We start from the raw sequence: 23,537 nt of genomic DNA, 5'->3' as shown, positions 1-23,537 counted from the left end.
TCTTCTGTTCCATAAAGCAGTTAGACAATTTTGGGAACTTGCTAAATAGTAATAAAAACGTATTTAACAATAAAATATCATTGATAGATAAATTTAGGTTATGCAAGGATTCAGAAGGTATCCTCATTTTTGTCTGTGCAGTTTGCTTGTTGTCAGGTATTTTGCTGTGAGTTTGGGTTTAGATTTTGGCATTTGGACTCAACTCTGTTATCATCATTGTAGTAAAGTAAAAGAAGGAAGGGACTGAATTTTCAAAGCTAGATGTTTCTCTCTGTTTTACAAACAGAAGGATTCATTTTGCTGTTGCTATAAAGGAAACCAAGAAAAGAGTAAAAAGAGTACAGTAGCATTCTACAACAATCACAATCTATAAAGACAAAAATGAGAAAAGAGAGCCCCCAAAAGTCATATCTACCTCCTGTTTTCCTTTGCTCAATTCTCCTTAGACACAACAGCAATAAATCCTTTAATTTAATATCTATAAATTGCTTGCAGCTAGTTTTTTTTATATTTGGGGGGTTGTCCATTTGAGATTAGTATTAACATTTTATCCTCTTTAAATTAATAAGGTAATATTCATCCCTGGTGACTCATCCTTAAATCTGTGGCAACAGATGAAGTCATCATAGTATATGAGACATATTTCCTCTAACAGCTTTTGTGTTCCATAGACTTAATTTAAGTTGCAATATCTTCTGATTTCCCATGGTCTCATTTCTGTCTTTCTTCCATAACCTGCAACTTGCCATTAAATCACTTTTTCTTTCTTTATGCCCTTGCTAAAATGCATGTTTTACTTCCTAGACTTGCAGCTAAATCTAAATTATCTTGTCTATGCTTCACCTTACTGTGTATCACTTCGAATTTTATCTCTGTCAGTCTCTCAGCTTTCAGACCTCTCTATTCTCCAGAAATGACTCACTACTCCTTTCTTTATTTTCCTGTATACAACCCCTTGCCAGCTACATGTGAGCCCCAGTCCCTAGACCAGGTTCTCCTTTCCTTTGCACTAAACAGATTTGCTTCCTCTTGGGTTTATGCAGTCATCCTTCAATCACCAACCTCCATCCACCTCCCAGTGGTCCTACTCTGACACCACACCAGCAAAAAAAAGCTAAGAAATATATCCAGAATTGGCAGAATTGGAAGTGAAAGGTGTTGATTGTGAATGAACGCCTGGAATTCAAATTTGATAAGATTAGAGAGAGGAAGGAAAGCAGGAAGGAAGGACGGAAGGAAGGAAGGATTCCTCTTTTTTCTTTGCAAAGAGAATTGCAGTCTAGAAAGAGTTAAGCAAACAGTGAGATCCTAATGAGATGAAATGAGTAAATACATTGAATGAAAGTCACAGACAGCATGCCAGAATAAGAGTTTAAGCAGGAAAGTGTGTTTAATTAGGAAAAGTAAAATTGTAAAAAAAACCAGTAAAATGAAATTAGGGAGATTTGTGAATAAGATTTGAACAATTTTCACAGAGTCAGAAGCAAGATACAAGGCAAACACATTGATGACATGCCTGTTTAAATGTTTACTCCTTATTACTTTTTGTTCCTATATGATTTGACCATCTAGCTTCTTTCCTATGTAAATATTCCTCCTAATTGGTTTGGCAGGGTTTTGAGCAGGCTCCTGTATTTTTAAATTTCTACACTGGAATTCAAAGACAGATCAGGTCAAATAGTATTCCTAGTCATGGTCATGAAACACTTCTAAAATAACAATAAAGCAGAATTTGCCTTGTCTCATGCCAATATATTTGGCATCTTCAGGATCATTGAAGACAATGTATTCATTCCTCAGAGTGCTGATGTTTCTTTACAACTCTAATACATTTGAAACATCTGTCTTGCCATCTGCCATTGCAAAGTGGTTCAGCCTCTATGTCAGTTTTACATATATAGATTGATTTCGGGAGATATATTCTGATGAGTCATAATACAATCATTTCAAGGAATTATTTCTTGAATTGTTGCCAGTCCCTGTAAAAATAATAATAAAAAAAAATCCAGAAACTAGATTTCATTCATTAGCTAGCTAACTTGCATGCAAATAAAAAATATGAGTATATTGAATTAATCTCCTATGCCTGACTGCACATATTAGCACCCAATAGGGTGCTAGGAAGAGGGTAGGGAAGGAAGAGTTTAAAATTTGCTTCAGTATCCTCATGGTATTTCTACCCTTGACACAATTTAGTAAAGTTCAGAATGTTCAAAGTTGGAACACATCATTTTGCTATTGGAAATTGATGACAAGTTAAAATGAAAGCACACAAAAATGTGTAATTAATAGTAATCATGAATTTCCATTAATAATAAAGAACTTTGTTCCGAGAGCAATGTACGTTCATTTAATGAAAAATATAAATTATACTTAATCACTCTTTTTTTTTCCTGTATGCATTTTTAACATTAACAAATCTTTGCACTGGCTTTAGAGTGGAGTATCATTTTAATTGGCATATCAGCAGTTACTAGTCCAACATTAAAACTCAGGAAAAAGAAAACTATGGGATATAAACACATTTTGAAAAATGATTTCCACAAATACATGGTGAAAGTATTCTCTCAGTGATTTTAGAGCTATTCATTGTGTTCTCTAATTGTAAGATTAATCCAGCTTTCAGAACAGAATATATTTAACTTTTACTTTCCTAAGAAGAAAGAGAAAAAGTGTAACCTAATGTACTATAAGTGGGTGTAATTCCACTGAAATACACCATATTCTAATTTGGTGAAGCCAAGCTTTTGTCTACTCTGATGCTTCCCTGTAGCAGTCAAGGATTTATACACGTGCAACACAGAATGTTCAATTTAGGAAAATTGCCCTTTCAAAACTGTATAGTTAAATGTTTAACTAGAAGTGTTTGGGAAACAGATGGACTATTTAATTGTTTAATTTCTTAAAAGTCCTTAAAACAAATAAACAGCCTTTTGAATGCTTGAAACATTCTCAAGGGTATAACTGTTAATGTATGAATAAATGTGTTTACAACTCCATTTTTACTGCTTAGGCAATCTTACAAGCAACTGAAGGAAAGTGTAAATATCACTGCATTTAACATATTACAAATGGTAAAATTTTAATATCTAACATATTTGTGTCTGGTATATATGCTCTTTGAATGAAACACTCTGAGTTCTAGAGGACTGCAAAGCTTTCCATGTAGGGTAGAAGAGCATAAGAACATAGAAGAAAATATCCTTACATCAACACAAAGTCTGTTTCTCTCACTTGTACCAAGGGTGACTGAGCACTGGCACAGGTTGCCCAGAGGGGTCATGGAGTCTCCATGCAGAGAAGTTGAACAGGATGGTCTCCAGAGGTCCCTTCCCACCTCAACCATTCAGTGATTCCTTAACTAGCCCATGTATTCCTTAACTAGCTCCTTAGTCAACAAATATCGGTTGCCTTTTTATGAACAATATAGTTAAATCTGACTCTTCAAAGTACACTCTGAACATCCACTATGAGACTGAAATGGAACATTTCATCTAATTCAATCCAAGACATACATAATTTCTGACATGTTTTCATCTGTGCTGTGGGTATAAATTAGGCTAGAAGTTGACCTGGAGTAAACCATGATGGGCAGCACTACATCTCTGTACCATGGGCACAAAACAATTCCTCCAGGGATTGCAATACACTTGTAAGAATCTTTGAAAATGTTTTACACTTACCTCAACCCACCCCTGCAGGGAATACAGGCAAAGTAGAGCAAAAGGAAGTTTAGACTGCATGGGGAAGGAGATCAATTTATGTGTGTGAAGAGTGGTAGATTCCTCAACAAAAGAGATCAGATTTGTGTAAGACTTTTTCTACAACACAATTCAGAATGACCCAGAACATTTTGACAGGAGCAGTATCTGCTTTGGGGGATGCAGCCCAGCAATCACTGGTATCTATAGTGTGAGGTTGGGTAAGAAGTGTCATTGAGTTGTAGGTGAATTACCTCCTATTCCCAGTTCAGTTGCCTCTCTCTTAGGCAGCTGCTCATTTCCTAGCTCAGAGAAGGAGCATTGCCAGGCTTTTGGGCTTCTGGACCATTTTCAGTATCTTTCTTATCTTTTTTTTTTTTCCCAAAACAGTTGTCAGAATTTTCTTATTTTTATTTGAACAATATTTTAAACACTTTTATAGAGAAAATAGGCTCATTTTGCCAGGGAAGCCATTTTCAGAGATGTAAACATACTCAGATGAAATAAATTTTATAACGTATTCCTTTATGTGCTCATTCATGAAGTTTCCACAATCAATTTTCAGAAAAAAATTATTCAGTCAGTGATTAATTTTATTTGCTGCTAAAGCAAAACCACCAGCTATTCTAAATGGACTGATGTATAGCCCATACAACTATGGAAACAGACAAGGATGTAAAAAAAACTGCAAGCAGTCTTTGAAGCAAAGCAACCTAAGACATCTGACATTATTGCTCTGAATATGAGTGTTCAAAATAAGTTAAGCAGCTTTAGGAACACAAAGTCCCTTGACAGCCTTATCCTGATTATGGCTGTATCAAGCTCACCACCTTTTTATCCCACGAGTTGCCCCATCATGACAGTATTTAAGCAGACCTGTCTTTCCCATGGACACCCTGAATCAAGCATGCCTTTAAGTGAGTGCCTTATGAAGGTCAGTTTCTGCCCCAACACAACACCTTTGCTGCACAATCAAACCTCCTTCAACTGCTGGGAAACCAGGCAAGGGAATAACCAGGAGATGGAGACAAATGCAAAGGAGACAACAAGCTGAGCATTTCCTTGGCATATGCACTACCCTTGACACCAACCTCTTCTTTCCCAAGAGTATACATTTCATGAAAATCATAGCTTAGACAAAGTCAGCTGTGTTCTTTTCCTTCTCAGTTCACACTTTTCCATGGGGCAAAAGTTCCAGGCAATGAGACTATAATTATCGTCACCACAAATCACAGTCCATTATGTGCACAGAGCTCCCTCTGTGATAGCACTGGTGTCTACCTTGCTACATGATGCTACAATATGCAAGCTCACTACCCCCATGCTCAGAATGACCATTATTGCTGACTGGGATCTGGCCACCTCTGATGCCTCCCATTGAGTGGTCAGGACTGATTATTTAGGGTGATCTTTGTCTTTAGATCTTTCCCATTTGTCTCCCACAACAGAAACCCAAAGAGTTGCACTGTGCACATAGTATCTGTTAGCATATGGAAAAAAAAATCTGTCTTTTAAATCATTCTATGCACTTAATTAATTCCCTTTGCCAAAGTATCTTGCTGTAGAGTAGAATGGAATAGAATAGAATAATATTTTCAGTTGGAAGGGACAAAAAATATTCAACTCTCTGACCACTTTAAGCTTGAACTAAAATTATATCATTACAAAATGAACAAAAAAATATCATTAAGGTCATTGTCTAAATGCCTTTTAAACAGTGACAGACTTGGGGCATCCACCATCTCTCTAGAAAGCATGTTCCAGTCTTTGATCACCCTCTCAGTAAAGAAATATTTCCTAATACCTACTATGAACCTCCTTCGACACAGCTTTGCCCCATTCCCATGTCATATCTCTCTATCCCAGCAAGAAGGGATCAGGACCTCCTTCTCCCCTTCCCCTTCTCACAAAGTTGTAGGGAGAAATGAGGTCTCTCCTCAGCCTCTTTTACTACAAACTAGACAAGCCTAAGGTCCTCCAACGCTCCTCATAGCATGTCTTCTTCCTACTGCCCTCTTCGTGTTTTTTTCCTGAGTACTCTGCTATAAGAAGATGCCAAAACAAGATGATGTCCCAAACCCTTGACTCAGCCTAACCCAGGGGACTTTCTGCAAAGGCCATAATTCTTTTTCCTTGAAGATGATAGCAATAGGATTGTATTCAGCTAATTTAATGTCTGCAGTGCAAATAGCTACCTTTCCCTCAGGGTGCTCTTACAATTAACGTAACAAAACAGCCCTATCTACAGTACAACTTGTACAGTCTGTTTTGTACATCAATATCAAGAGAATAAACATGTCTTAAAGTGTTTATTTCTCTCTACTGAGAGTTTAAAATCTATAACTAAAGTGACTTATCTGTTAAAGCCTGAGATATACCTCCTTCTTATGTCCCGGCTAATGGGTGGGTGCCCCATGAGTTGGTAAGATCCTGGTGACATATCTGAAGACCTCTTCAGTTTTAAAATGGAAAGGTTACCTAGATGAAGAGGGGGACTGGTAGGCATGAGGAAGAGAGAGAGGAATAGTCATTGCTGATCTGTGTCTGTGACTGCAAACTCACACAACCTGTTGTACACTACCCTAGAGTGAGATATTAGCTAGCCAGATGCAAACTGCTTTACCCCAACACCTCATTACAGTAATAGACCAGTTTAACACTATATTTTCTAAATACACACCTTTGTTCAGAGTGTAAACCGGCTTTGCACTGGTGAACACACTTATTCAGCACCAGCTGAAAACTCAGAAAAATAAGAAAATTCTGTAATTTACATAACCAGCTAAAAGCTGTTAAAGAGTGTAGTAACAGTTCAGTAATGGAAACAAAAATAATTGCTAATTAAACAACGTAGCCTCAGCATATCCTAAAAGATTAGCGAAGATTACATAAAAGCAAAAACGCAATTTAGCAGCTTAGGTATAACTTCCCACAATTTAAAAAGGGATGCATTTAAGCAATCCTATATACTCTTCAAGAACCCTTCCGTACCTAAAAAGAACATCCAATATATCAAATAAAAATTTAAACACGTAACTTTCTAACCGACTTGAATTTTCATTCTTCTCCACACCCAACAGAAATCAAGCAGAGCTCTGAGCAGTACACAGGTTTTGAGAGGACCTCAGCCTTCGCAAGCTCCCTCTCAGTGATGCTGCCTTTTGGAAAACCTTTTGCCTTTGAAAAGGCAGCCAAGGCGCCTTGAAGCCAATGAAGAATTATGCAAACTGAGCTGATACATGGCACACTGTGATACCCCTGTTATCCATGTCAGATCACTGGAGTGAACTATTGATGTAAATACAGTTTGATTTTTTCATGACAGTGGGAAGAAAAATATCTCTACTACAAGAGAACTTGAAATTTTATACAATAGCAAGGCAAGGGACAAGTACCCTTCTATGGCAGAGATGTGAGTAGGGTTATGAATAAGCCTGTAGGTGTGAGCTCAGATCTTCTTCTCTCCTCCACCCCACTAAATCAGATATTTCAGTGGGGAAGAGTTAAAGACTCCAAAATCACTCTAACAGTTTTGCCTAGATTCTACTGAGACCATAAGTTTTAAGATTCTAGCCCACAGCAAACTTAAATAGTCCTAGTGGTAAAAAAACTAATACTCTCTAAAAGTAATTTTAAATTCAATGGGTGCCTTAATTTAGTTGATTAGATTGGCAGAAAAGGCTTTCCATTAGAAATCACTGATTTCCTTTTCTGAAAATTAGTAAAATTAACATATTACCCAGGAAGCTGATGTGAAACATTCATGCACAAAACAGAAGCCACCCACAAGTTCATGAGCTTGTGTAATAGCCCAGAACACAAGTGCATTACCCCTGCTGTACACAGCAGCAGAAAGGCTGAATTGCTGTCAGAAATGGCTGTCAATTCCCAGAAGGATTCTGAGTAAGGAAAGCGCTGTTAAGAAGTGAACAAAGAGAAGTCACTCATCCTTTATCATTTCTTAGCATCCTCAACAACATCAATGAAACATCACATACAAGATGTTCAGATGTACTAAGATTGATTCGGGCTATCATTGTCCAAAGATGTGACTGTCAACTCATGATAAGTTTCTGCTGTATTGCCTCTTCTTTTGGAGACCTCTTGATTCCTACCTTCCATTTTCTTTTGCTTTACCTTATTTGTTGTGTTTGTGATTCTATCATTCCAACTCAATTTTCAGTTTCTTTCCTTGTAGGGAAAGGGAGGAGGTTTGCTTTTTATCCTTCTGTTTTCTGTCTTTTCAATATAGTCCTGAGCAGCTGCATTTGCCTCTTCACTTTATTCAGTGATATTAGCTTCAGTTTCTGCTTTGCTTCTTTCATTGTACAATCCAGTTTCTGATCCTGCAAAATCTATCCTTTGCTGAAAGGAGTTTCTCTTTAACTTACTCTCTGAGTAAGAAAGATCTCTGAACTGTCTCCAATCACCAGTAGCTATTCTTCCAACTACTTAGCTGCTACTTATCAGGACATCTTTTCTCAGGCAATAATAAGCCAGTCTGGTTCTCCCTGACTCCTTTTTTCTTAGCTTTATCTCAGAAAATACCAGATGTCCTCTAAATATGAGAAAAATTTAATTCTTCTTTCTTGAGGTTGAAACACGTAGATTTGTATGGCAGTTTGGTTTGTTCAGCTACGGTCTCTTTTGTGTAAATGGTTAAAAGTCTTCTTAAATTTTTAATTCTCAGTAGGTGCAACAGCCCCTGCTTAGAAAGAAAATCTAAAAAATGCCCCATCTAACAAACAACTCTCCAATAAACTTTAACAAATTTCTCACTAAACAGAACTAGAGAGTATTATGAGAAAGAGAAAGAGGAAACAAATGTACCCACTGCCCTTTTTAGGAGGCAGTCAAATGTCACTGCTTTAATGATATAAACATTTGATTTTTCGACCTAAATTATACCTGGGTAAAGAGTAGCATTCCTTACCAGGGTAAAATTCCTACTGATTTATTGACTTTTATAGTGGCTATGCCTGAATTCTTCTAATAGATATCACTTTTTATTGAATTTCAATAAATAAAACAACTTGAACCTATTTCAAATTCTAATTTAAGACTTAGATATTCCATTCTTCTGTGAGAACCTGTGGACTAAAACATTTAAAACACCTAGGTGCACAAATGATTAAGATCTAGAATGAGATCACTAAAAGAACAGAATAAGATATCAAACATTAAATAAGGCCAAGGGAATAAAATTACTCAAAGCCTAGATACAGAATATCCAGTCTCTGGTTACACAGATGACAATACATAGTTTATATTAAAAAAAGAAAAAAAAATGAGGTATAGATTTCATCTTTCAGAGTACACATTAGATGGGATAGGAAGAAACTTCTCTTGCAGGAAGTGAGTCTGTATTTTCCCCAGGGATTTCTTCCTCTCCCTTTGAAAAATGCAGCATTGACCTCCAATGCCAAAGGCTAAAAAACCTCTAGAACTTCACCTCTCTTTCAACAGATGTACTTCTAGGATTAAAAGAAAAAATTTGCAGGAAAGTCTCAGCATGCCCCAAGAAACAGTGGAAAAATTGACTTTTCAGACCACATGGCAAAACAAAAGTGTCAAGAGTCCCTCACAAGTGCTAACAGGATAGGAACATGAAGTGTGAAGGAACAATACACAAAGTGGTATAAAGGAGGACACATTTGATCCCCAAATGACTGGAAGACTAACGTTCAAGCAGATTGTTATGCTGACATTTTGTAAGAGATTTTGATGAGGTGACAGTTTGCCTGACGGAAATGCCAAAGTTAAGCAATGTAATCTTTCTTCTACTGTGCAACTGCACAATTTGTGCCCGCCTAGATTAGTCTTTGGCATGTGGACTAGAGGTTGCCACATGGTATGGAGTGGAGGTGAGACATGATTCTCACTTTACCAAGACGTATTTATCTTTAATCTATGCAGTGTTACATTTTTCATTTAATTTTCTTCATATTTAGGGCTGATATAAAAATATTGATCCATGAATGTATTTGTGTCTGCTAAATTTAAAAATTACATTTTATTGAAATTTCAAATAATATCTGCTCTCTGTGTCAACAGGCAATACCTAAAAATGGCTGTTCTGCCTGGACAATTTAGACTACATTCAATTGAAAAATATCTGCACAATAGAGCCTTATTCTTGTTGCCGTGGGATTTATGGTGCTGAAAAAATCTCCAGAGCAGTTAATTAGGGGTGAGATAAGAAAGGGTTTATTTGCCAAGGCAAAGATGTTACAAGACACGCACCCCTGTGCCCGAGAGGTTACATTTTATAATACCATCCATCCAATCCCAGATGTGTCCACCCTGTGGCCTTTACTCTGGACCGCCCCGGAGTCCACCCCTTGAAAATGGGTCTGGGGTGCATTTTGGGGTTCATCACCTTCATCATCATCAGAGCACAAAGGGTACATAGTTACCTAATTCTTGACCGTATTCTGTGGTTTAGGCCTTGATATGCTGTTCTGCCAACAATCTAGGCCTTGCCTTGACAAAAGACTAAACATCTTTGCTGTGTTCAGGAGTAGGATTGATATAGGGAGCATAGAATGGGGTAAGAGAGTTAAGGAATGCGTAAACAAGGGTGCTAGAGGGAAAGGGATAAGGGACAAGGGACAAAGGAGGGAGGGTTGCTGCTTTTAGAATCTACTTATAAAACTTACAAGGCTTACAAATATTAGAAAAATAAAAAAACCATCAGGGGCTTAAGGCATCATTCTCTTGGAATAAGTGAGACATCATTATTTACACTGAATAACAATTTACACTGAGCAGTCAATTGAGCAGCTTGTGAATTTGATTGTAACATGCAATAAGTAGTTGTAATATATGCTGCAAAACAAAAATAAAAAATTAAAATTAAATACTATAAAATTTAATATGAAAAAAGATTAAAATTGCCACAATGTTCAAATATCTTCTAGAGGAGAGAAACCTGTCATTCTGCTATTATAATCAAAACATTTCAAACACCATTCATTGACAGCAGATGCTGGTTTGAAGCTTCTTAGAAAGTACTGTGTTTTTAAGAGAAACCAAAAGCAGTGCATGTAATGGATATATGTCAAAGAAAGACATTGATTTTAATTGCATTTCAGAGTGTTTCATTATTCCAGATGAATGCTTGTCACAAGCACAGAGATACAAATTTCAAAACAACATTGTTTTAAAAATTAATCTATGTACAAATTTTTAATTACTTACAGGTTGACTTTGGTGGATTGTTAGTTTACTTTTTTTCTTTTGTCTTTTTAATTGTTATTCATTTTTCATAGGCAATCAAAGGCATAACCCTTTGATTCACTCAGAAACTACAAATGTGCACTCTCAACTCACAGAGTAGTTCCACCTTTTCTTCTAAACAGTGTTTTGACCATTTTCAGAATTCCATATTTTCTTGCATCTCAAATTTAGCTTTGCTTTATACTTGAGCAATTATTTCTGCCCTTCACTAATATAATGAGATTTCAAGGCCCCAGAGATGGGATTTTCAAAACTGTTTAGTGATGGATAAACTTTACAACCAAGTAAAGGCAGTAAAATTTTTTCAAATTATTTGGATGGAAGGAAAATTAGGCTGAAACTCTAGGCTTAGGAATATACTACAAGTCTGATGATTTTTCTTGTTTACACCAATACTACTTTCTCGTATAATTTTTGTTTTATACACTATTTACACATGCTAACAGTTGTATCCAGTTGAGAAAGGGAAAATTTTATTTTAAGAGGGAAGACTGTATATTCAATAACTAAAACTCATACTTCTTGAAACTAGATCATATATCCTTAATGAGAGGTAAAAAAAATATCCTCTTTATAGCCATTTCAAATTGGTTTTAAGCTGATGGATATATTCTCAATATCAGCAAATGGGCTTCTAAAATTTGCCTAGGAAAAAAAAAGGACAGAAATAATATTAGTCAGTGGTTACAACCAGGGGTTACATGTTTATTTTTGTACTGTTGGACATTTTTAAAAACACTGTGAAGAAAAGAATACAAAACACTGCACCTTTTTGTCCTTTTTTAAACTTTGTCCCTTCTTTAAACTTCCTCTTGGTGAGGTGCACTTTGCTGTTCATTAAAAGAAAATCCATCTGTATTTCCCTTAGCAAATCTGCCATCTCACCTACACCCCTTCTTCGAAAGCAGATTATGACCCCAAGATATTGAGCTATTACAGATGGTCTTTTAAAAATCAAAGCAGGAGAATCTTCTTCGGTTATTCATACTGATACATTGTCTTTGTATGTGATTCTGGGGTATAAGGAACCATGAGAGGGTCCACAAACATTTAGTTCATCCCTAAGGTGGGAAGGTTTAACTGCCACACACTTTCTCCACTGCATTAAAAGGGTTTACAAAGAAGAGGTTGTATAAAATGTTATGAAGACATGGAGAAAATGAGAATCAAGGCTATGTTCCTTTCCACTCTGGGGATATGTTGTCAGTCTTTTTGCCTAAACTGACTGTCCTACTCAGAACAGCCGGGACCAGTTCATCACTGTATGGGTGTAATCCAAAACTGTGTATTCTATAGCCTTCCATGCCATTTCCAAGAAACTGTTATCAATAGACCATTTACACCATCTGCCCAGAGCAGCCTGACTCCTCAGGCTATAAACTGGGTGTTAAGAGGCCTGTGAGATAGGAGGGTGCCCCCTGTCCTCACACCCATTGTGGAACTCCCCGCCCCGAGGGAGGTACTGGGCATTCCTGCCTGAACTGGAGGATATATAATCTTGGAGTCTTGGAACTTTTTTAACCACTTGTGGGATCCAGAGGAAGACTGCAGACCACCACTCTCAACCAGACTGCAACCACCACTCTCGACCGGACTGCAACCACCATTCTCGACTGGTCTGCAACCACCACTCTTGACCAGACTGCAACAGCACTCTCACCAACAGCTTTTTTCCCTCTCCTTTTACTTTGGACTCGAGGGGCCCAACAAACACCACTCTGTTCATGCCCCAGGGTGCTGGGTTATACATTTGGGTTTTGTGGGTTAAAAACAACTGCTTGTCTGTATAACCGTATTTATTGTATTATTTTATGAAATTGTTATTTTGACTTATAATCTCTCCTTTAAGTTGAGTTCATTTCCTCTGCTGGTTTACCTTTAAACCAGCACACTGACAATTTGCCTTCAATGGTATTGATAAAGATTCTCCTCTTCTTAAGAGACTCTGGTATCACTCAGATATCTCACAAGCTTACAGAATCCTTAAAAACACTTAATTAACTGCATGATATTTGGGCCAATTAACAAGGCAGCTCTCTGAGTTTCATTCCTCTTTAATTGAATGCTACTGCTCTGTCTGCTATAAAGTCTCTGGGATTGTAAATACAATAATTATTAGCATTGAGTTTTGATTCATTGAACTCAAAGGATGGCATTTAACATTGACTGAGGCTTAAACAAGAGCTGAACAAAGTCAGTTCCTTCATCGTTGTCAGTATTGTCTGCAGAGGACACTGGGGAGTAATCAGCCCAAGTATAAACACTCAGTACTGTCACCAGGAATATCACACACACTGAAAGATATTTGTACCATAATGGATTTTGACAGGATAGCATGATAAAGCCTGGGACATTGTTTTTCTTTGTTTGGAAATTATTCCCTTTCCCCTGCCAGTAATTATCTACATCCTCCCATAATTTCCACCTTGAAATATAAACAGATAGATAAACTTCATAAATACTGCTTTAAAAAGTAGTGCAAGCTGTAACTGAGAATGAAAACTGAATTCTACACAGGAACAAATACTTACATAGACATAGGTTCAGTTTCACAAATAGGCTTATGGTTTGCTGTGATCTCAGAAAAAAAAGGGGATATATTTATTTTTCTACTTCTGTAAACTAGGCCAGCTATTTTGGCATTACACATTTTGGTATTGCCAAAGAAGATCATTTTACAACAGTCTAGTTCAAGTGGCTGATATCAAGAATTCACAGGAAATTTATTGTATTCAGTGAAAAAAGATAAACTACCCATGCCAGAATATAAATCAGTCCCAAGCTTTTGTGCTTCAGACAACCAAAACCATAATGACCATGTTCTACGAGCAGCAGAAACTCTTCCATTTCTGCAGAGGCCCCTTCTGAGGTTGTAGATAGATTGATAAACTTCTAGCACAGAGGTTCAGAGTTGTCAAAACCCAGCCCACTTTTCTATGAGCAGCCCTAGTTTGTCCTTTAAACTATTTGAGGGGGAAAAAAAAATTTATGACATTTTACATTTGTTAAAAATAATGAGATTTTCTGTTGCACTGGAGACAGAGGTAGGAAGAGAGGTGATTCCGAGAGTCTACACAGTGTTTCCATGGGACTCTGAGACTGCTTCTCTTCAAAATAGCTATCCATGGAGCAGACAGACTAAGGAAGAAAGTTTACACAGAGAATTAAAGCTATTATAGACACCAGTCATATCTGATGTATACCTTTTAAATTATGTGGATTTAAGTACTGCCAAGTATGCAATATTATATTGCATGTTAGTAGTCTAAATGCAGATTAGAACTATGTTTTTTCATATCTCCAACAATGAGTTTAAAAAATTTAGAGATGAGGAAAAAATTTAAAAAAAAGAATTTAAAACAATTGGTACTTTTCTTCATATCTACAGTGTAAGGAATATGAAGCAGTTAAGAACATAGATAGTACAAGTGAGTATGAACTGATAGTCACTATCAGGGAAGGTAATGTGGATAACTGTAAGAGACATTAAAAATGAAGTGGCAAATGGAAAATCATAATATCAATTTAAAAAATGAACTGAGATAGGTTTAGGAACGCATTTAAACATAGCTACTTCAGTTTTCCCAGGAATAAGACAAAAATCCCATTCATGCAGATAGTCTTCAGAAAAGAAATACCTACCATGGTTTTACCTGATTTCTTTATATATGTATATAGAATCATAGGAAAATCAAGGTTGGAAAAATCCTCCAAGATCATTGAGTCCAACTTCTGACCAAATATCACTACATCAACTAAAACACAGCACTAAGCGCCACATCCAGTCATTTCTTGAACACTTTCAGGGATGATGACTCCAGTTCACTGGGCAGCCTGTTTCAATGCTTAACCACCCTTTTAGGAAAGAAATTCTTCCTGATGTCCAACCTGAACCTCCCCTGGTGCAGCTTGAGGCCATTCCCTCTTGTCCTGTCACTAGTTACCTGGGAGAAGAGTCCAACCCCTACATTGCTACACCCTCCTTTCAGGCAGTTGTAGAGAGCAATAAGGTCTCCCCTGAGCATCCTCTTCTCCAGGCTAAACCCCAGCTCCCTCAGCTGCCCCTCATGTACCTACACAGGTATATATATACACCTGATTTGTCAGTTTTATGTTCACTTGGTTAAATGTTCGAGGCATTTTGAAAACTTTATTTGATATACCATATGGCTAAATACACTTAAACTAAAAAGAGATTCTTTACCGGCTTTACCACATCAGGAAAAAAAAAAAAAAAAAGGTCTCTCTCTCTGTGCTGCCAGGTGCACTAGATACATAATGACAACCATTTTGATTTAAGCATTTAGGCAAAATGTCAAAAGGATGCCATTCTGTGGACTTGAGGAAAGAAAAATAACATCTCGGTGCTATGGCTCTCTGTGTTTATGGGAGTTGTGAGACACAGATTAGAGCTCCCTCCTTCAAAGGGAACCTGAATTTGACACATCAGATAAATTCACTGTCCCATCTTGCCTATTATCTTTTTTGGGCAGCAGCCAGCATTTAATACTCAGAATAATAGAGAGGAAAGTCTTCCTCCTCTGCACAAGCAATTTGCTTATATTATAAGCTATAAAGCTTAATAACATTACACTACTTTCCTAGCTTGTGTAGTTCAATGACAATGATACTTTTTTTCCTCAGTTTAAATTACTAAAACTATCAAAATATATTAATCAGAAACTTTAAAAAACCCACTTCACAACTTTTAAAAATGATGAGTTACGCAAAACAATCTGAGATCACGTGTAAAATAGTCTCACTATTTTCACTCACTAGTTTCACTAAGTGAAAAACTGAGTATCACAAACACATGGACAGAATTGCAAGTACATCAAAAACTTTGAATGAGATTCAGTCTTAGAAATCTGTGCCATCTATCTATTTTCCTACTTTCTGGCCCTGCCATATTCCCTGGGCAAATAAGCTATCTAAATACTGTTCTACTTAGTCCCAAACTTTGCTGGGCTTTGCCTAACTGTGTTTGTACACCCATGTACAGAAATGCTTATTCTGGGAATGCTAATGCCTAAAGTTCAAATATGATCCAAGCGTAGGTGGGATCACAGAATTGCTTGGCCTGAATAAGTACTATCTTCATTCCTTTAGATAAAACTGAATCTTAAAAAAGAAAGAAGAGATCAGAAATAGAAACAGGAGTAGAGAGTATGACTAAGGTCAAATTGAGAAACCGAGCTCTTGATAAAGACACCTATGTATTTTATTCTTAAATCTGTTTTGGATTTAAAACAACTTAAAATCTTCCTTGTGGTAGGAAACAAAACCTTCCTTTGGTACTACCCTTGTTGAAATCAGTCAATAAACCATTTCAGCCTCCATTTCTCACATAATTCAGCCTGGAGCTCTACTACACACCACAAACTGTTGTTCCTTTGGTCTCATACAAGCACCATTTTTTTGGGAGTTGATGATTTCAATTCTCTTCCTGTGGCATCACCCCCCCTTCATGCTGTCAATAATCCCAGATTTTCCCCCTATCCTCTCCTTTTTCCCCCTCTTCTCATCCCTCCTCTACCCTTCTTTCTTTCACTAATAGAGTTGTTGATTGCCTTTGTGCTTTAATTCTCCCCTCTGACTCTTTGCTATCTTTCCTATTACAATATTTCTTCCAGTAGTTTTAGATATGGTTCACTTTGACATTACTTTCTCCACTCCTAATTCTATATTAGGAAATATTTATGGCAGAAATTCTGAGATCAGGTGAGTTCATTTTTTCCTCCTTTAGTTTTGCTATCTAAATTTTTCAGATCTCTTCCACAAAGCTGTCCTTCTGCTTTCAGGTCTATAGTCTTTGACTCAGCCTTCAGTGACAGTTCAAGCTTTCAGACTATAAACTTCGCACATTCTTTCATCTCTAGGATCAGTCTATTCTATACAAAAGCCCTCCTTGTTATATAGCCCATATTCTCTTAAAAATATGCAGAGCAATGCTGCTCCAAAGATGATTAATAAATTCATCTCTCCCTTTGAGTCCTGCTATTAGTTGCCCGACTCCTGCTATTAGTTGCCCCTTCTTTGTGTCAAACACAAGCTGTTAGTCTTCACTGTCAAAGTCCCTTTTGCTGTACACTCACGTTATAAACTCTGGTTTGAAATAACAGCACTGCATATGACAGTTTTTTTACTTTTTGGAACAGATACTTCTGGGATTGTATATATTTCTCTTCATATGTGGAAAGCTGTCCATGAAGATGTTTCATTGTTTTTCTCAATCAGCAGTTTTTTTCAACCCACACCTCTCTATCCACATCAGCTAAATCTTGTGCTACATTTCAACTGAAAGGTGTTCAAAACAAAATCTATCCTTATAACCTTATATCCTTTACTCACATCGCACCTTGAATGTGCTTCTGGGACCTGTAATAATACAAATAATTTTAATAAAAAAGTGCTCAGGAAGTTTTATTCAAATTACAATCAATTAAAGGATATATGGGATTTTTGAAGAATCTTTGAAGGAAGGAAATATGATATGACCACACTATCTCACCAGGAACACACAGGGCAGGGCACAGCTACAGTGTTTCCTGTTGACCAAAACGGGGGATCGGACTCACTGTTTCAGCAGTGAGAGTGCAGTGTGTGCTTCCACATCCTTTGCTCAATGTGAAAAGTAATAAGCCATTTCCCACCTTTTACTATCAGTACAGTGTCACTCTTCACATCAATCCAGGCAGTTGGGGCAAGGCATGTCTTTTTATTTTGCCTGTTTCTGTCTCTTGCTTCCCAGAGTTCTCCCATCCTTATGTATATCTCTGCTTTGCAAGTTACCCCAAACTAGTAGTCATCCAGTGTAACAACAGAATGCACACAGGGTACTTTCTTTATTGATTGTACAGATTTAGAATATTAATTAGAGTTTGGATGTATACACACAGCTAAACCATAAAATTATCTCCAGAGAAATGCAACTCCCTAGCTGTCGCAATCCATCCAATATGTCAAAAAGCAATTACTCCCCACAGCTTTCCAAAAGCACTTTATCTTTCTTTGAAGATGGCATCAGAAAAGATCCGGCAGCTTTAATGGTCTAGTAGTGAGTTTCTGGCACCTCTGAGTCAAAAGCTCCATAGGACACAACACATAAGCATTCTCAACACGAATCCAGTGTACGGTCAAGTGATTGCATATTGAAATGTCTTTGAACAACTGCGTGGTCACTCAAATATAAATCAGAACTGTGATTGCTGAATTTTATTACAGTGTGTCAGGATGACTACGGGAAGCAAGCTTATTATCTGCTACCTTTTTGAAAGTGCTGGCAACCTTTCCCTCCCTGTTGCAATCCAGCAGTGCTTACTGAGCTGTACCACAATCAAAGCAATACTTTATGTGTTGAGTACACTAAGAGTTAATACAACTACATGGCTTTCTTTCGAGAAGAATGCATTCAAATATATCTGTGTAACAAAGATTTTTATATTATTCAATATTACAGTGCTATCTCCTTTATAACAATGAACCATCAAAAATAAATCTCTCATCTCTCTTATTTAATTCAAACTGTGAGGCAAAATGAAGACAAGATAGGGAAGAACAGTAACTGTAGAAATGAAATCAGTCTGGTAGTACTGAAAGATCATTAAAGGGAGCAATATGGAATAAATTAATTGTGGTATAGCTGATATCCTGGCAGATTTTGGCACTTACCTGGAACCTGCAGAGACCACTCTAGGACTACGGGAGCAGTATATTATATCCAAGGCCTTTTTACTTCATTTTGTTGTCAGTCTAAGCAGCCAAGAGCAGGAATATATGTTTCAGGAAATTAAATATGAAATATTGTAGTGTCAAAGCCTAGAGTATAAACTATCATTCCTACATTAGCTGCTCAGAAGACTCAACAAGGGAAGTTCAAAATTCTTTGTCAAAGAAGTACTTGGAGTATTTTTTCATGTATATGGTTTAATTCTCATAAAATCACAGAATCATAGAATATGCTGAGTTGGAAAGGATCCATCAGGATCATTGATTGTGTAGTAACTTATTTATCTGTTAGTTGAAGTAATACAGAAGATATCCAAAACACACACGGATTCTAGGTATGTGGTAGAGCTGACATTAGATTTACTTACCATCTTTGTTCCCGCAGAGAGACAATACAATAGAGGAATGTGTGCACTGTATAACAGTCAGTGTTTCTTTCCCAGGATCTGAAAATTTTAGCTTGCGGAATATTTTTATTTTAATTTATTTGCAGATACAGGAGATTGATCATTTTTCTATATGTCAGTGAACATGGTGTGAACAAGGAAAAAGATTTTAAATCTTTCACAATAAACAATTCAAGAATGCCTAAGCATAATAGGGTCCTACAATAATTTTCTAAATCCTCTGGGTATTTCTGCATATCCTTAACTGTAAGTAAACAGACTTCTCTTTGAAGGCAGCATGAGTCTTAGTCCAATACAAAAAGTGAAAAAACCTACACAAACAAAAAATATTTTTTAAAAAATCAGATTCATTTGAATCCTAATCCTTTTCTTTCTGCTGTCACCGTACTCTTGGAAAATTGAAATGAGAAAGAATATTAAAAGAATTGTAGAAATTACCTTTTTTTTATTCTTTATTAACAGTATTTTAGTAGATTGGAGTATGATTGGATTGTGTCTGAGATTCTTGAAGGAATACAAAAAGCCATCATAACCTCTACCATGCAGTAGATTTTAATGTAAAAGCTACCTTTAGTAATAATAATTAAAAACAAATAATTGGGATTATTTCCCTGTTGTCCCCAAAATTTCCTGATTTCTCAATAAGGGCACAGTGATAGAAAACTGCAGGAATCAGGGTTTAGTCTTAACAGCTTCATTGATGGCTCCTTTCTTAAGAAGAAACAAACAAATATACATAGAGACATGCACCATATTCCTTGAAAACAACAGTTCCACATCTCAATTTATGGGAGGTTTTATGACAGAAAATTACTAGCCTGCATGTTACAGGTCGAATCCTACCCTCCACGGTTTGAATACCCAGACCATGCCAGTGCTTTGCTAGCTTTCTACATCTATTCAGGAAGATGAAATTTTACCAATTAGCTTCCAGCCAAGGCCCAGGCTTGGGTGACTCTTATTTCTTTCAGCAGCCCTTAGTATCAAATAACAGGACACTCACCAAAGTGTTTGAAAATAGAGTATATATGTCTATAATTGCACACCTAAATGTTCTGTCATGGGATCAGCTGTTCCGCACAAGGATGTTTTTCATGAAGTTCACAATTCATTAGCAGAGCACTCCTCTTTGGAAAGCTTTCTTTGGAAGCATCTGTAAATTTAACCACAGAGGAGCTGAAGCCAGCCTCCTTGCTGGTATTGTGAGGTGAGAGACAGAAGGGGCCTTGATGCTATGTAAGCTCTGCTCAGTAATAACTGAAATATCCCCTTGTTATCAACACTATTTCCAGGACAAATCCAAAACACAGCTCCATACCAGTTACTGTGAAGGAAGTTAATTCTATCCTTAGCCAAAAACAGCACTGTAGCAAGGGGCTTCTTTCTTCATTGAAAAGAAAGTTATGAACTAGTTAGGAGAAGGGACGTCTCTTATACACCCTTTTCTTTGTGCTATGCAGCAAGAGGAAAGGGAGCAGCTAGGCAGCAGAAGAACCATGGGAGTCTCCTGGTGAGGGGTGAGTGGGAAGAGAAGATGTGAAGAAGGTTTTCAACAGGCCAAGAGTGCATCTCATAAGAAGTCTTCTGAGATACTGATATCTTATGAGTGCCAAACCCCAAAATCATCTGGAAAGAAAAGATGTAGATCTCAGTTTAATAATAAAAGAATAATGGGAACCCTCCCTTCATTTAATTAGATTGGAGAAGAAACCCCATAAATTACTTATTGAGGTCAATGCACTCGATCAAAAGTAAGAGGAGCAAAGGTCTTAAGCATCAAATTGTATTTAGCAAATGTTTCTAAGCAATCTGCAGGCTCTTAAATGAGCTATTCAGGTGGATTATGTGCTAGTAAGTAAATTACACAGATTCCATGTAACATTGCTTTGCCTTTACCTGCCAAAATCCACAGTGCTATCAGATCTTTCCAAGAGTATATACTGCCTTCATTATCCCATCTGATTCTACTGCATTACTCTGAACCTGCTGTGAACATCTTTTTCAAACTGAGAGTCACTGCAGAATATTTTCATGGAAAAGAAAACACTGTACAAACATTTGAAAAAATATCAGCTTAACTGAAAGTGTATTACAGTAGCACAGACTTATAAAATCTATTAGGAAATTTAAAGAAAATCTAGCAATGATTTTCAGTTCTGTTTCCAGATGAGAAAGAGACTCTAGATACCAAGACATTATTCAGTTAGTATCAGGGAGCCCTGGGGACCTAACTACCTCAATACCCATTACCAGATTTTCTGCTCCCTATAAACGCTAAGACAGTATGTAATCTATGTGTATGCAGAGCAGACTTCTTGCTTATAGTCTTTACACTTGCTAATACCTTTAGGAAAGTCTGGTTTTACTGAAAAAATACTGAATATTATTTTAGAAGGGATTGTGTTTTATGAGCAATGTTATGAAAGTCAAAATAAATATGAAAGACATCTTCCAGAAGGAAAGACATAAAATCCTTGGATAGCTTTGCTATTAACAGGTCTCTACTCTATTATGGTCTTTAATAAAGTACCACAAAAATCAAAGAGAATTCTGCACTGTTTCTCAGTACTTTCTCTGCTCGGTAAGTAATTGCAGTTTGGCTCTCCACCCAGTGTCTGTGGAGATTGTGCTGCTATAATACATTCAGGAAGTGGGAATTGGCAGGCTGTCTCCTGACACCATAGAATCTAAGAGATCATTGATTTTATCCCCTTTTATCCAAAATCAATTATAAGTTGCAAACATGTCTTAATAATAGTGATGAAAAAAGTATTATATTTAGAACATAGGTTGCTCTGCATTGCCACTCTATATTCCCTCTTGTCCCAGTTTTTAGGATGAATTAAAAGAAATACTGGTCTGCAAAATTGCTATTTATTTCTATACCACTATTAGTCAGAAGATACAATGTGAAACAATCTAATGAAAGTATTAAAACATGCAACATATATGTTTTATTGGGCCTAGAAATTCCTAATGGAAATAGGCACGTATTTGTTGAAACACTTTTTATGCTTATTAAAAAAATTATAAAATTACATTGTTGTGAGATGACACCTCTATCTGTAGACTGGATTTAAAGTAAATAGCTGCAATGCAGGATTCATAACTGTATCCAGTTATGAATGATCCTGAGGTCAACAAATTGCCTATTCATATTATTTAACAAGTAACCAAGAAGTAAAGCAAGTTTACAGTTTAACAAAGTTCTAAAACACACACTTATGTTCATTTCTATTCACCAAATCACACAAGGACATGGTTAACAGAAAATTACAGATTGAGTATACTGGTAAAAATGGTCATATAAATGTAACCATTATGCCATTGCAATTCAAATACAAAAATAAACAAGAATATTTCACAGGTTGTCTAGAAAGTGATATTGAATAAATTCTTTAAAACCTCTTTTATATCCAGTACAAAACTCTTTTTATTCTAAAAAGAAATCTCCAACTTCATTTCCACATAAATGAAGTCTTTTATGTAGACTTCTCTATAGTGTGTCTTTCAACAGCAGCTGAAATAATTTTTTACTACTTGAACTCAAGTTTATTTCTTTCATAACTCGGTTTCTGACTTAAAATACTTTGCCAGTGAAGAGTTCTCACTTGTTAGCAAGGAGGTCTGCCATCTGTGGACTATAATTAGTTCAGTGGGGCAGAGGTGAAGGATGTCTTAAGAAAAGCTTCCCTAAAGGAGGGTTTTTTTGCAAAATGCAAAGTCACCTCCTTCCTTGTAGAGAGATCTGGTGGTTTCCTCATATCATGGCCCAGAAATGGGTAGCACCAGACATGAAGCAAATTGTTCTGGGCCAACAAAATTCTTCCTGTGTTTCACATACTGAGAAGACCTCAGGAAGACAGTAGTTTTTAAGTTGAGCATCTTTTAAAAACAATAATTATTTTAGCTAGTGGCTGCAAAGATTTTAACAAATGCCTTTTGTAAAGTTCTGATCTTAATACCACAGAAGAGCAGTTTGTTCCTCTATACAAGAAGAAAACTGACAGTACTTTCAACTTCATCTAGAAAATCTTAACCCAGATCTCAGGGGCACATGACTGTGTCTGTTTGATGTGGGAAAGTGTGGTGCAAGTACTTGGCCTTTGCATTAAAATAATGTGCTCTTATGTTATTCTAAATGACTTTTGAACCTTTTCCTTGAAAGAAGTTGTGTCATCTTGTAATGGTTTCTGCTTACAACCAACATATCTGATCACAGTTGAAGGTCTTCACAGCGTAAGTTGAAAGAGCTATCTGTGTTTGTGCCAAGGTCAGCGGCGGGGTTTGTTCCTTGCCAGCATCATTTTCTCTTCACTAGTTTCCATATTGCTTGTCTGCTGCAGAACCTGGATGTATCTGACTTGCCTATAACTATCTCTTCAAGTTTGGTGAGACCACACTAGACTGTTTTTAAAGAAAGGAGTGAGTGTCTACCAGCCCTCTTGTAATGTTAGTGTTT

The sequence above is a fragment of the Corapipo altera genome, unplaced genomic scaffold (assembly GCF_003945725.1).
Source record: "Corapipo altera isolate COAL_440 unplaced genomic scaffold, ASM394572v1 1, whole genome shotgun sequence".
NCBI lineage: Eukaryota > Metazoa > Chordata > Aves > Passeriformes > Pipridae > Corapipo > Corapipo altera.
This window is presented reverse-complemented; position numbering follows the sequence as displayed.